Genomic DNA, 14,915 nt, shown 5'->3' on the forward strand with positions numbered 1-14,915 from the left:
ACCCACCAATCTTTTTTTTTTTTTTTGCCAATTACATTCTCATCACCGATTCACGGTGTCCATAATATTAAAATTTGAGTTTTCCCGTTAACTTTTTTCACCGTAGTGTTCAAATAGTTGTGTACTTATATAATGCGTAATAACTTTACGTCTAAAAATATTAAACACCCACGAACACAATTTTTTAGATCCGCCACTAAATTATATATATATATATATATATATATATATATATATATATATATATATATATATATATATATTTTCAGCTATTTTATTGAGCAGAAGTTTACTTAAATTAATTTCTCTAGAAATTCTATGGTCTATAGGGGCCCAAAAATGTTAGCCTCTAACCCCTACTATAATGAAGCTGAAAATCTTACATCTATAAAGTTAAACTTGAGACCAAAGTCGGCCCGTTTACAAGTAGCTCATAGAGGCATCTCCAAAAGGCCTTGCTGCGGCTTCCGGAAAGGCCTCACAAATGCTTTTTTTTCTCTCTCTCTATAAATAGGGAGCCTAAACAGTTTGTTATGTACATTAACTTCAAGAGAAATAAATCCTCTCTCCCAGATTCTTTTGGCTATATCTTATGTCTTGTATTTATATTATTTATGACATGTTATCAGCACAAGATTCTGTCATTTTACGTATTTACTTTGAATTTGATTTCTAATTCCGTGTCTAACTCCTATGTAAGGCGACAACCTTACATCCGTGGTTAGATCTTGTTCATTCCGAGCATCGTAAGGCAACTTATATCCTTGAGGTGGTGGACTTTTCTTCTCGACAGTAATGATATAGATATCAGTTACATTTGGAGTGGCCAAATTTGTATGAAGTAATTTGAACCTTTTGCTTATATTTAGATTTATATCTTTATCCTCATTTGCTTGGTTATGTTCTACATACACAATACTTATTTTGGTATTTTTTTTCATCCTAATTATCTTAATAAATGATTATAAAGTAAATAACATTGTTAGATCCACTTAAATTACAGCAGAGATTGCAAGAAATATATAATTACCCGCAATGACAATATTTTCTAAGTCTTGTTATGACTTAACTTCATGGTTCAATTGAACTCTAGCAGAGTACAACCACCAGAAGTGGCTATATTTTCGTATGTCATATTTACTAAATTTGTTAACCACCAGAAGTGGTATATGCCTATGACTGCCAGAAGTGATAATTTAGACTTGCTATGGTTACAATTGAAGATAAGTCAGAGGAAATTTTTCTATATTACATGCATGCCTCGATTCGCTCATGAAGTAGCAAATATCTTAAAAGAGATTCTAAACCATTCGCAATTTGATGTGGTTAATGCAAGTTCAGATAATTTTGTTCCATTCCCTGAAGGATGAGAAATTTTGATAAATAATGAACTATTCCCTAAAGCGAATATGGCAATATTAATAAAACTTATAAATACGAAGGCTCTCTTAGTTGTGAATATATCAGAACTCACCTCTAGAAGAGGTAACATGCTTGGAAGAAGATATCCTCAATATTTCATACTTTAAAATTGCTCCTGAAGTAGTAAATATTCAAAATTTTCTCCTGAAGCAGAAAAGTTTAAAAAATATATTATGAAACGGTGTCTTCTTTTTCTTAAATAAGATAATGAGCCATTTAAAACTGTGTATAAAATACATTCAAACATTTAAGTTTTATTCCCCGAAGTGAATAAAGAAATACAACAACTCACCTTGTGTCACGACCCAAAATTCCAACCCGTTGTGATGGCGCCTAACACACTTTCTAGGCAAGCCGTACGTAATGATAATGATCCAAAACAACGAAATTTATAGAAATAACATAAGCCTAAAATCTCAATGTAATAAAATACCACTAATACATGATAAATCCTCCCCAGAACTAGTAAATACATAGTCATGAGCTCTAATACGGAAATACAAATCCGAAATAACTAAATATAATACTGTCTAAAATAAAGACAACAGTACATAAGAAAAGACAAGTCAAGATTGTGGACGGAAATGCAGCTCTACCTCGTTTCTCGATACTCTGCTCAATCTCGACTGTGCTACTGATAGCTGTTACCAACACCTGGATCTGCACAATTAAGTGTAGAGTATAGCATGAGTACAACCGACTCAATGTACTCAATATGTATCGTAACTAATCTCGACGAGGTGAAAGAAGCAAGAATTATAAATGATACCTGCTATGACCTGTACGGTTTCATCAATTTAACAAGTACAGAATAATAATGTGATCAAGTATAAAGCACAGAAGGAACTATCTGTGTGTGGGTATGTAAAATTATTCAAGTACTCTGCTCAGTAAATAATACAACATATAAGGGTAATATGCAAATGGATCAGGTAGATAACCATGAAAATTGCAAGTAAAGATGAAATGCAAATCCAACGAACACTGGCCAGATTTTCCTCAACCATTCATATCCGTACCAAACTACTGATCAATTTTCCTAAATATCTGTGTGTACACTATCAAGAGAAAAAAATGAGAGGGTGACCCTAGGGGGATGGATCCATATTCACACACTACAGGATAATTCACGTACTGCACGGATAACTCAGGTGTTGCACGGACAACTCACGTCTAATAGTATCAACCGCATGGACAACACACATGTTGTACGAACAACTCACGTGCTAATAATATTAATATCTGGATCCTCACGGACAACCCACGTGATGATAATATCAACCGTACAGATAACTCACGTGTCAATAATCACAATCCGCCCCACATGGTCATATGCTACCAGTCCACATTAACTCACAGAAAGAAAATATACGAGAATACATGTACATGATCAATGATTATCAAGTTTCATACTCCTGGACTGATATAACTAACATGCTATAGTATAGGCATCTGCAAAGTGTGCTATCACAGCTAAAACAAATAATTTCATCATGGAATAGCAGTTTACCAGGTTTATTCGGGAAAATAACCTCATTGAAATTTCAAATGGGTACAAATAGCTCACAGAGGGGTAAAAATAGGATAAACATCTCATCTTGAATCTAAGCAATCAATTCAAGGTATGTCATAGCCTAAGTACTACCCCGAGCATGTGAATAGTATCTCTGTACACGCATATGGGCTCAACCCCACACATTTGCGCCACTTATAGCACGTAGCAATCACAAATAATTCAGGAAACTAGTGCCTCAACCAAGTTTAGATTAGATACTTACCTCAAGCAAGCCAAATTACTCCTCTAACAAGCCCTTCCCGTGCGTATCGACCTCCGTACGATCCAAATCTAGTCAAAGTAATGCAATACCATCAATAAAATCAAAAGTCAACCCTGGGCCCGCACCTCAAAATACGACAAAATTCACAAATTTTAAACTCCCATTCAATTACGAGTTCAACCATACCAATTTCATCCAATTCCGACCTCGATTTGACCTCCAAGTCTTCTATTTTCACTTTAGGAAGTTTTTACTAAAATCCCCCTTTTCTTTACTTTAATTTACCAAATAAATGATAAAAACTAAGATGGAATCATGAATCATGAATAAATCCGAGTAAAAAATACTTGCCCCAATCAAAATCGTTAAAATCCCCTCCAAAATCGCCCAAAACCAAGCTATACAACTCAAAATATGATATAATAACTCTAACCCTCGATTTGGGTTTTTAACAGTATGCCCAGGTACTGTGCATTGCGAACGCGGGACACATGTCGCATTCGCAAAGACCAAAAATGATCTGCCCAGAAAAAAGCCTTCGCGTTCGCGTCCTCCAACTCGCGAACATGATGAAGCAAACATCCAAACCTTCGCAAACACAGCCTGGGCCTCGCAAACGCGTAGGCTAAAACCCTCGCAACACCTAGCTACTTCGTGAATGCGAAAACTCCATCGCGAACGCGCAGAAGGGTGACTGCCCAGCCCATAACCCTTCCTGAACGCGAACGCCTTTTCGCGAACACGAAGAAGGAAACCAGAATCGAGGCATCATCAGTCCAAAACCAAGGTAGAATGGTTCTTAGCCCATCCGAATCACACTCGAGGCCCCCGGGATCCCGTCCAAACTTACCAACAAGTCTTAAAACATAATACGAACTTGCTTGAAGCCCTAAATTACATCAACCAATACCAAAACCATGAATCATACATCGAATCAAGCCTAATAAACTAATGAACTTCCAACTTCTAAAACTAATACCGAATCATATCAAACCAATTCCAAATGAGCTCAAATTTTGCACACAAGTCATAAATGACACGACGGACCTACGCCAATTTTTGGAATCAAAATACGAATCCGATATAAAAAAAGTCAACTCTCGGTCAAACCTCTCAACTTTTCAAACCTTCAACTTTCCAACTTTTGCCAAAAATTATCAAATCAACTTACGGACCTCCAAATCAATATCCTGACATACACGTAAGTCCAAAATTACCATACAAAACTATCAGAACCCTCAAAATTTCATTCCGAAGTTGTTTACACAAAAGTCAAACTCTGGTCAACTCTTCCAACTTAAGCTTCCAATTTTGGGTCTAAGTATCCCAATTCACTCCGAACATTCCCAGAACCAAACCAACCACCTCGGCAAGTTACATAACCATAAATGAACATAGAATAAGCAATAAATAGGGAAACGGGGCTACAATACATAAAATGACTGGTCGAGTAGTTACATTCTCTCCCTTTTAAACAAACGTTCATCCTCGAATGGGTCTAGAATCTAAAATAGAGTCTCAAATAGGTGTGGATATCTACTCCTCATCTCTTGGTAGTCCTCCCAAGTAGCCTCCTCGACTGGCTTACCTCTCCAACGAACTTTCACTGATGTTATATTCTTTGACCTCAACATTCTTACTTGCCGATCCAAAATGGTCACCGGCTCCACATCATAAGTCAAATCCCTATCTAACTGAACCGTGCTAAAGTACAAAACATACGACGGATCACTATAATACCTCTGGAGCATCAAAACATGAAACACAGGGTGAACACCTGATAGACTAGGTGGAAATGCAAGTCTGTAAGCCACCTCTCCCACTCTCTCAAGCACCTTAAAAGGACCAATATACTGAGAGCTCAACTTGCACTTCTTCTCGAACCTCATCACACCCTTCATGGGTGAAACTCTGAGTAAGACCTTCTCCCCCACCATATACGTAACATCACGAACATTCTTATCGACATAACTCTTCTGTCTGGACTGTGCTTAACGAATCCAATTCTGAATCAACTTGACTTTCTCCAAGGCATCCCAAACCAAATCAGCACCCAACAACCTAGCCTCTCTCGGCTCAAACCAACCAACTGGAGAACGACACCGCCTCCCATATAAAGTCTCATAAGGAGTCATCTGAATACTCAAATGGTAGCTGTTGTTGTAGGCAAACTTTGCAAGCGGTAAGAACTGATCTCATGAACCCCCCAAAATCCATAACACATGTGCATAACATATCCTCCAAGATCTGAATGATGTGTTCGGACTGCCCGTCCATCTAGGGGTGGAATGCTTTACTCAACTCAACCTGTGTACCTAACTCGCATTGCACAACACTCCAGAAATATGATGTGAACTGCGTGCCTCGATCGGAGATAATGGACACCGACACACCATAAAGACGAATACTCTCACGGATATAGATCTGAGCCAGTTGCTCTGAAGAGTAGTTAGTCACAACCGGAATAAAGTGAGCAAACTTAGTCAGTCTGTCCATAATAACCCACATTCAATGGGAGCCCAACAATGAAATCCATAGTAATATGCTCCCACTTCCACTCGAGAATCTCAAATCTTTGAAGTAAACCGCATTGCCTCTGATGCTCGTACTTCACCTGCTGACAGTTCAAACACCAATCCACAAACTCTGCTATATCTTTCTTCATTCTTCTCCACCAATAGTGTTGCCTCAAATCCTGATACATCTTAGTGGCACCCACATGAATGTAGTACCACGAACTGTGGGCCTTCTCAAGAATTAACTCATGCAACCCGTTTACATTGGGCACACAAACTTGACCCTACATTCTCAACACCCCATCATCTCATATACAAACCTCCTTGGCATCACTGTGATGCACCGTGTCCTTAAGAAAGAGCAAATGGGGATCGCCATACTGACGCACTCTGATGCACTCATACAAAGAAGACCGAGATACTATTCAAGCAAGAGCTCGGCTTAGGCTCCGAAATATCTAGCTTCACGAACTGATTGGCCAACGCCTGAACATCCAATGCTAGCAACCTTTCACCAACTAAAATATATGAAAGGCTACCTATACTTTCAGTCTTTCTACTCAAGGCATCTGCCACCACATTGGCCTTCTCGGGATGATACAAAATGGTAATATCATAGTCTTTTAACAACTCTAACCACCTCCGCTGCCTCAAGTTTAGATCCTTCTGCTTAAACAAGTGTTGTAGACTCTGATGATCTGTGAATACCTCACAAGACACGCCATAGAGATAGTGCCTCCAAATATTTAATGCGTGAACAATGGCTGCCAACTCTAAATCATGAATGGTATAGTTCTTCTCATGGGCCTTCAGCTGACGTGAAGCATAAGCAATCACCCTAACTTCCTGCATCAAGACACACCCGATGCTAATCCGCGAAGCATCACAATAAACTGTATATAAACCCGATGCTGACGATAAAACTAGAACTGAAGCTGTGGTTAAGGCAGTCTTGAACTTCTGAAAGCTCTCCTAACACTCATCAAACCACTCTCCTAATACTCATCAAACCACCTGAATGGGGCACCCTTCTGGGTCAATCTAGTCAAAGGTGAAGCAATGGACGAGAACTTTTCTACAAAACGGCGATAATACCCTACCAAACCAAGGAAACTTTTAATCTCAATAGATGAAGATGGTTTGGGCAAACTCTAAAATGCCTCAATCTTCTTAGGATCTACCTTGATCCCATCACTAGACACTATGTGGCCCAAGAATGCCATCGAATCAAGCCAAAATTCACACATGGAGATTTTAGCATAGAGTTTATTAACCCTCAAGGTCTGGAGTATAATCCTTAGATGTTGCTCATGCTCCTTCTGGTTGTGTGAGTATACCAATTTATCATCAGTGAATACTTTGATGAAAGAATCAAGATACAACTGCTGGGGTATTGGTCAGCCCAAAATACATCACAAGAAACACGTAGTGCCTATAGCGGGTCTTGAAAGTCGTCTTCAGAATATCAGAATCCCGAATCTTCAACTGATGATACCCTAACCTCAAATCAATCTTTGAAAACACTATGGCACCCTGAAGCTGGTCAAATAAGTCATCAATGCACGGTAGTGGGTACTTGTTCTTAATTGTAAATTTGTTTAACTGCTGGTAGTCAATACACATCCTCATGGTACCATCATTCTTCTTCTTCTTCACAAATTGAACCAGCGGACCCCAAGGTGACACACAGGGTATGATGTAGCCCTTATCAAGCAACTCTTGAAGTTATTCCATTAATTCTTTCAATTTCGTTGGTGCCATGCAGTAAGGTAGAATAGAGATGGACTGAGTTCCCGACACCAGATCAATACCAAAATCAATGTCCTTGTCAGGTGGCATGCCTGACAGGTTTGCAGGAGACACATTTGGGAAGTATCTCACTATCGAAACTGACTCAACGGTAGGAGAATCAATGCCAACATCCCTCACAAAGGCCAAATATACCAGACATCCCTTCCTAACCAATCGCTGAGCCTTTAGATATGAAATCACTCTACTAGGAACATAATCCAAGGAACCTCTCCACTCAACCCTAGGCAATCCCGGCATCGCCAATGTCACGGTCTTAGAGTGACAATCCAAAATAGCGTGACATGGTGACAACCAATCCATGCCTAAAATCACGTCAAAATCAACCATTCTAAGCAATAAGAGATCAATTATGGTCTCTAATCCCCTAATAGTTACCACACACGACCTCTATGCACAATCTATAATAATAGAATCACCCACCGGTGTGGATACGTGAACATGCATAACTAAAGAATCACGGGGCGTATCCAAATAATGAGTTAAGTATGATGACACATATGAATAAGTGGAACCAGGATCAAATAATACCCAAGCATCTCTACGGCACACTGGAATAATACCTGTGATCACGACATCGGAAGCAACTACCTTTGGCCTGGCTGGAAATGCATAGCAATGGGTCGGACCACCGCCTGATCGACCTCCCCCACTAGGGTGGCCTCGAGCTAACTGAGCCACACCCCGAGTTGGTTGTGCGGGTGGTGTATCTGCGAATGCTGAAATCATAGATTGAGAACTCTACTGTGGGACCCTACTCAACAGTCTAGGGCAATCTCTCTTGAGATGACTCAAGTCCCCGCACTCAAAACAACCTCTCCTCTGACGGAGATACTGACCTTGATGATCAGAATAGCTGCCTATGGAACCCTGTGCAGCTAAAGCATGGTAATAACTCTGTGCCGGCAACACTGAATGATGACTGAGCTAGACATGTACTATAAGAATTATGGCTAGCTGAATGGGTCTAGAAGAGCGACCCCTGCTGTAATGGGACTGACCTCTAGATGAGGTACTACTGAAACCACCTAAACTACAAGGCCTCTTGGCCTCCCGCTCCTCACGCTCCTGCCTGTGAACCAACTCTAAGCATCTAGCAATCTTGACCACCTAGTCAAACCTAGTAACCATCGCAGTCTACCGAGCCATAATAAAGCGTAAACTATAGTTGAGGCTATCAATGAACCTCCTAATCTTCTTCCTCTCAGTGAGAACCAACCATACCACGTGACGAGCCAACTATGCAGACCTCATCTCATATTGAGTCACTGTCATACCCTCCTGGCATAGCTTCTCAAACTGCCTGTGCAACTCCTCTCTGCTAGTATGTGGGACAAACTTCTCTAAGAAGAGAACCGAGAACTCATGCCATGTAATTGGCACTGCATCGGCTGGCATGCTCAACTCATAGGCATGCCACCATCCGTAAGCTGCCCATGTCAGCTAAAAAGTAGTAAATGAAACCCCACTAGTGTCCAAAATACCTGTTGTGCGAAGAATCCGCTGACACCAGTCTATAAAATCCTGAGCATCCTCCGACTTTGCTCTACTGAACTCTGGAGGCTTAAGCCTCCTAAACTGATCCAATCTCTTTTTCTCCTCATCACTCATATGGGGACCAACCTCGGCCCGAGTGGCAGCAATTAGCGGAACTAGCAATACACCAGTGTCTGAAGTCCCGGAGCTAGCTGCTCTGGAGTAGGGCGGCAGGAGTCTGAGCACCTCCCTCGGCCTGTGAAGGGGCTGGTACAGCTGGAACCAAAACTGCCTGTGCCAGGCTCGTGCACACAGTCAAAATCTGGGCTAAGTTCTCCTGAAGGCCAGGAATCAAGAATGGCACTACTGGTGCTTGAGCTGGCTCCGTAGGCTCAACATCATTTGGTACCTCCTCCTCAGCTGGAGTAATTGGTGGATCTAGAGGTGCTTCTCTGGCTATAGTACGAGCCACACCTCGGCTTCTACTGCAGCCCCGATCTCTCGCGGCCCTAACTGGTGGTACTTGTGGCCGTCCTCCTGATCTGGTCGAATGTGTACTCACCATCTATGAGAGAATAGAAGAGTCAAGTTCAAATTTCGGAAATAATAAATCTGCATGACAAGAATAAAAGAAAGTGAAGTTCCTAACAGTTCGGTAGCCTCTCGAAGATAAGTACAGACGTATCCGTTCTGATCCGCAAGACACTACTAAACTTTCTCATGACTTGTAATACCTATAAACCTAGGGCTCTGATACCAACTTGTCATAACCCAAAATCCCAACCTGTCATGATGGCGTCTAACACACTTGCTAGGTAAGCTGGACATCCATGAATAAAGAGAATCCATATTTTTGTTAATTGTATAATAAGGCGACCATGTCTGCAATATCAATTTCTTACCATTAGTTACTTTATTTTAAAGTCTCAAATTACACACACTTTCATGGTCTGAAGTGGAATAAGTAATTCAAACACAACATAACTAGTTTGACTTCCCCAGCACCGATATACAACCCACACTATGTTTACAGAGCCTCTAATAGATATAGAAGAGTATTATAATAGTGCCGACAATAAGGCCTTGGCTATAACTCAAACACTATACACAAGGAACAAAAGATACATGACCCTGAAATGAAGTGGGGCTCACTAAATCTGCCGGGAAGAGAGTGTACCGCTATCACTGATCACTGTCTCCTGCTGTGGAACCACCTGCATCTATTGAAGATGCAGCACCCCCAGAAAAAGGGACGTTAGTACATATGGAATAGTACTAGTATGAATGACAAAACACCCTCTCAATAAAATGATAAATAATACGAGCAAGTACAATCATAATATCAGTGGAAGCCTCAAACAACATCAAACTTCAAATTATGATCAAGACAATGTTCAATTAAATTTCCATATTTTAAGTTGGGAGGTCTTTAGTACCAATATGCCACCGTTCATGATACCAATATTCACAATACCAATACCATCATTCTTTTAGCACGGAGTCCGATCATGACCTGATCGGCTAGGCCATCTCACTAGAGACATCAACCACAATCATAATTTCCAGCACAATCACCACCATGTGTGCGGCATGGCATCCGATCACGACCCGATCAGCTAGGCCGGATCATTAGATACATCATCCTTCTTATACCAATCATCTCATTTCATACTTATTTCGCATCTTTTCATTTCATTAGCACTAGTGGCCACAATTATAAAATTATTATTGGCACGTCGGCCGTATTTAATATTTCATGCTAACCTTTTTTACTTTCAAACATCATCATCATCATCCACAACAAGGCATTTCAGATCAATGTTTTTAGTACACATGTGAGCAATTAAGAGTCTTAGGCACATATAAATTTTTCACAAAATTTGGCATAATAGCCTTCGTTTGAACTTGACTTGAAGTCGCAACATTATTAATGCGCAACCCATACTTTGAACATATTCTCAAATGATAACATAACATGACAAAAGCATTTTGGGATACATATTGAACATATATCTTTCAACACAAGCTTATTCGGAATAGCCTTTTTCATAATGAAGAATTCAGGACTTACATAAATTATATGAATACCGTGGGATTCAATTCTAGGAGAGGAGTTTAGCCAACATACCTCACTTGAGCTTCCTTAAATTCTAAAATGTTCCGGAAATCTTAGCACTTTCGATCTATTTTAGAAATGTAACAAATTGAACCAAATTAGGAAGATGATCATGGTTCTAGCTCATTTGAGCATTTTATCAAACACTAGGTGTGAATTAAGGTTTCAAGGCCCTTTTATGGAGGATTCCATCATCCCACAACCCATTCTTTACCATTTTTAGCTCAACAATCTTCCTACACCCCTTGATAACACATGCATGCAAAATAACCAACTCCCATACCCAAGAATTATCTTACTAATTACCCATTTATAGTTAACTTTCAAAATGAAGGGTTATGATGTAGAATCTTACCTCTAGGATGAAGACCTAGTGAGTTTTTCTTGTTAATATTCCAAGATTCGAGCAAGAATTGAAGAACAAATTGTTGAAGAACTCTCTCCCACTCTAGGGCACTCTCTAACCCTCAAAATATTAGGTTTTTGGTCAAAAGATGGTACATATCGTTTATTTAATGAAGTAGGGTCGGGTTATAAAAACCTAAATATTGAAGCTCCGGAACAGGATTTGCGGTCGCATAGGCGACCGCATAATGCATTTGTGGTCTGCGAAATGGACCGCATAATTGCCCTCCATAACCGGGCAAAACTGACTTAGTCTGCGGTTATTATGCGGCCCGCAGACCTGTTATGTGATCGCATAATGCATCGCAGAACTGGCCTGCATTCGCATAATGCACCGCAAACCTGATCTCCAAACTTGCCTAAGCTGCTTCACTCTCCAGCCATTATGCGGTCCGCAGAGTGATTATGCGGTCGCATAGTGGGCCGCAGTATTTTTATGCCCAAAATTTTCCTTTACTCACCAGCGCATTGTTCAACTCAAGAAGAATTTCTACAATCCTTAAACACGTAAGCATACTTCGGCAAAACAAAACCTTAAATTCCTTTACGAAATTTTATGAGGCCTTACAGTAGCTAACCTTGGCGAGATGAAAGAAGTAAGAATTATAAATTATACCTACTATTACCTATATGGTTTCACCAATTTAACAAGTACAAAACAATAATGTGATCAAGTATAAAGAACAAAAGGAACTATTTATGTGTAGGTGTGTACGATTATTCAAGTACGCTGCTTAGTAAATGATACAGTATATATGGGTAATATGCAAATGAATCAGGTAGATAACAATAGAAATTGCAAGTAAAGATGAAATGCAAATCCAAAGAACACTGACCAGATTTTCCTCAACTATTCCATATCCGTACCAAACCACCGATCAGTTCTCCTTAATATCCACGTATACACCATCAAGAGAGAAACATGAGAGGGTGACCCTAGGGGGATGGATCTATATCCACAAGCTGTATGGATAACTCACGTGTTGTACGAACAACTCAAGTGCTAATAGTATCAACCGCACAGAAAACTCACGTGCTACACAGACAACTCACGTGCTTATAATATCAATATCTAGATTCACATGGATAACTCACGTGCTGCACGGATAACTCACGTGCTGATAATATCAACCACGCGGACAACTCACGTGCCAACAATCACAATCCGCATGGCGTGGTCACATGCTACTAGTCCAGATCATAACTCAAAAAAGCAAATATACGTGAATACATGTACATGATCAATGATTATCAAGTTTCATACTCCTGGACTGGTATTGTCATGCCCCAAAATCGGGGAGCGCGATCGGCGCTCAACCGAGTGAACCCGACCGAGCAAGCCTGTTAGATTTTCTTCTACCCAACTCATCCATGAATGGAGATAATACATATTATTATTAATTAGATAAAAAGTTTTCATGTCTACAATAACAATTCATTACCAATAGTTTCATCATTTTTAAAGTCTCAAATGGACAAGTAATACAACTACAACATGATATAGTTTGACTTTTCCAGCACCAATACACAACCTACTCTATGTCTACGGAGCCTCTAATAGATACAAAAGAGTACTATGATAATGACGGCAACAAGGCCCTGGCTATACCTCAAAAACAATACACGAGGAACAAAATTTACATGACCCCGAAATGAAGTGGGGTTCACCAAGTCTGCTGGGAAAAGGATATACCGCTATCACTGATCAATGTCTCCTGCTGTAGAACCACCTGCATCCATTGAAGATACAGCGCCCCAGACAAAAGGGACGTTAATACATATGGAATAGTACTAGTATGAATGACAAAACACACTCTCAATAGAATGATAAATAACACAAATAAGAATATCATAATATTAATGGAAGCCTTAATCAACATCAAACCTCAATTTAGGATCAAGACAATGTTCAACTAAATTTCCATATTTTAAGTTGGGAGGTCTTTAGTACCAATATGCCACTGTTCACGATACCAATATTCACAATACCAATACCACCATTCTTTTAGCACGGAGTCCGATCACGACCCGATCGACTAGGCTATCCATTAGGGACATCGACCAAAATCACCATTTCAATTACAATTTTCAGCATAATCACCACCATGTGTGCGTCATGGTGTCCGATCACGACCTGATCGGCTAGGTTGTCTTATTCGAGACATCAACCTTTTTATATCAATCAACGCATTTCATACCATATTTTCATTTCATTGGCACTAATGGACATAATTATAAAATCACTCTTGGTACGTTGGCCATATTTAGTATTTCATGCTTACCTTTTCACTTTCAAACATCAACATCATCATCACCACCAACAACAATTAAAATCAAGGTGTGTAGTACACCTGTGAGCAATTGAGAGTCTAAGGCACATAGGGATTCTTCACAAGATTTGGCATAATAGTCTGCGTTTGAATTTGACTTGAAGTCGAACATTTTTAATGCACAACCCATTCTTTTAACACATCCTCAATTGATAACATAACATAAATAAAGCATTTGGGATACTTATTGAACATATATCTTTCAACCCAATCATACCCGGAATAGCAAATTTTATAATGAACCACTCGGGACTTACATAAATTACATGAATGTCGTGGGATTCAATTCTAAGAGAAGAGTTTAGCCAATATACCTTACTTGAGCTTCCTTAAACTCTAACATATTCCAGTATTCTTAGCAACTTCAATCTATTGTAGAAATATAACAAATTGAACCAAAATTAGGAAGATGATCATGGTTCTAGCTCATTTGAGCATTTTATCAAACACTATGTGTGCATTAAGGTTTCAAGGTCCTTTTATGGAGGATTCCATTATCCCACAACCCATTCTTTACCATGCTTAGTTCAGCAATCTTCCTATACCCCTTGATATCACATGCATATAAAATAAACAACTCTCATGCCCAAAAATTATCTTGCTAATTACTCATTTTCAGATAATTTCAAAATTAGGGGTTAGGGTGTAGAATCTTACCTCTAGGATGAAGACCTTGTGGGTTATCCTTGTTAATCTTCCAAGATTCGAGCAAGAATTGAAGAACAATTATTGAGGAATACCTTCTCACTCTAGGGCACTCTTTTTCACTCTAAAATGTCAGATTTAAGCTCAAAAATGGCCCAAAGCGTGTATTTAACGAAGTAGGGTCGGGTTTTAAAAACCCAAAAAATGAAGCTCCGAAACAAGGTCTGCGATCACATAATCGATATGTGGACCGCATATCGGCCGCATATTTGGTGTCCAAAACTAGCAAAAATCTGCCCGGATCTGCGGTCACTATGCGGCCTGCAGACCTGTTCTGCGGTCGCATAATGAACCGCAGAACAATTCTGCGATCGCATAGTCGACCGCAGAATGGCATCCAAATGTGGTCCGCAGAGTG

The sequence above is a fragment of the Nicotiana tomentosiformis genome, chromosome 7 (assembly GCF_000390325.3).
Source record: "Nicotiana tomentosiformis chromosome 7, ASM39032v3, whole genome shotgun sequence".
Lineage (NCBI taxonomy): Eukaryota > Viridiplantae > Streptophyta > Magnoliopsida > Solanales > Solanaceae > Nicotiana > Nicotiana tomentosiformis.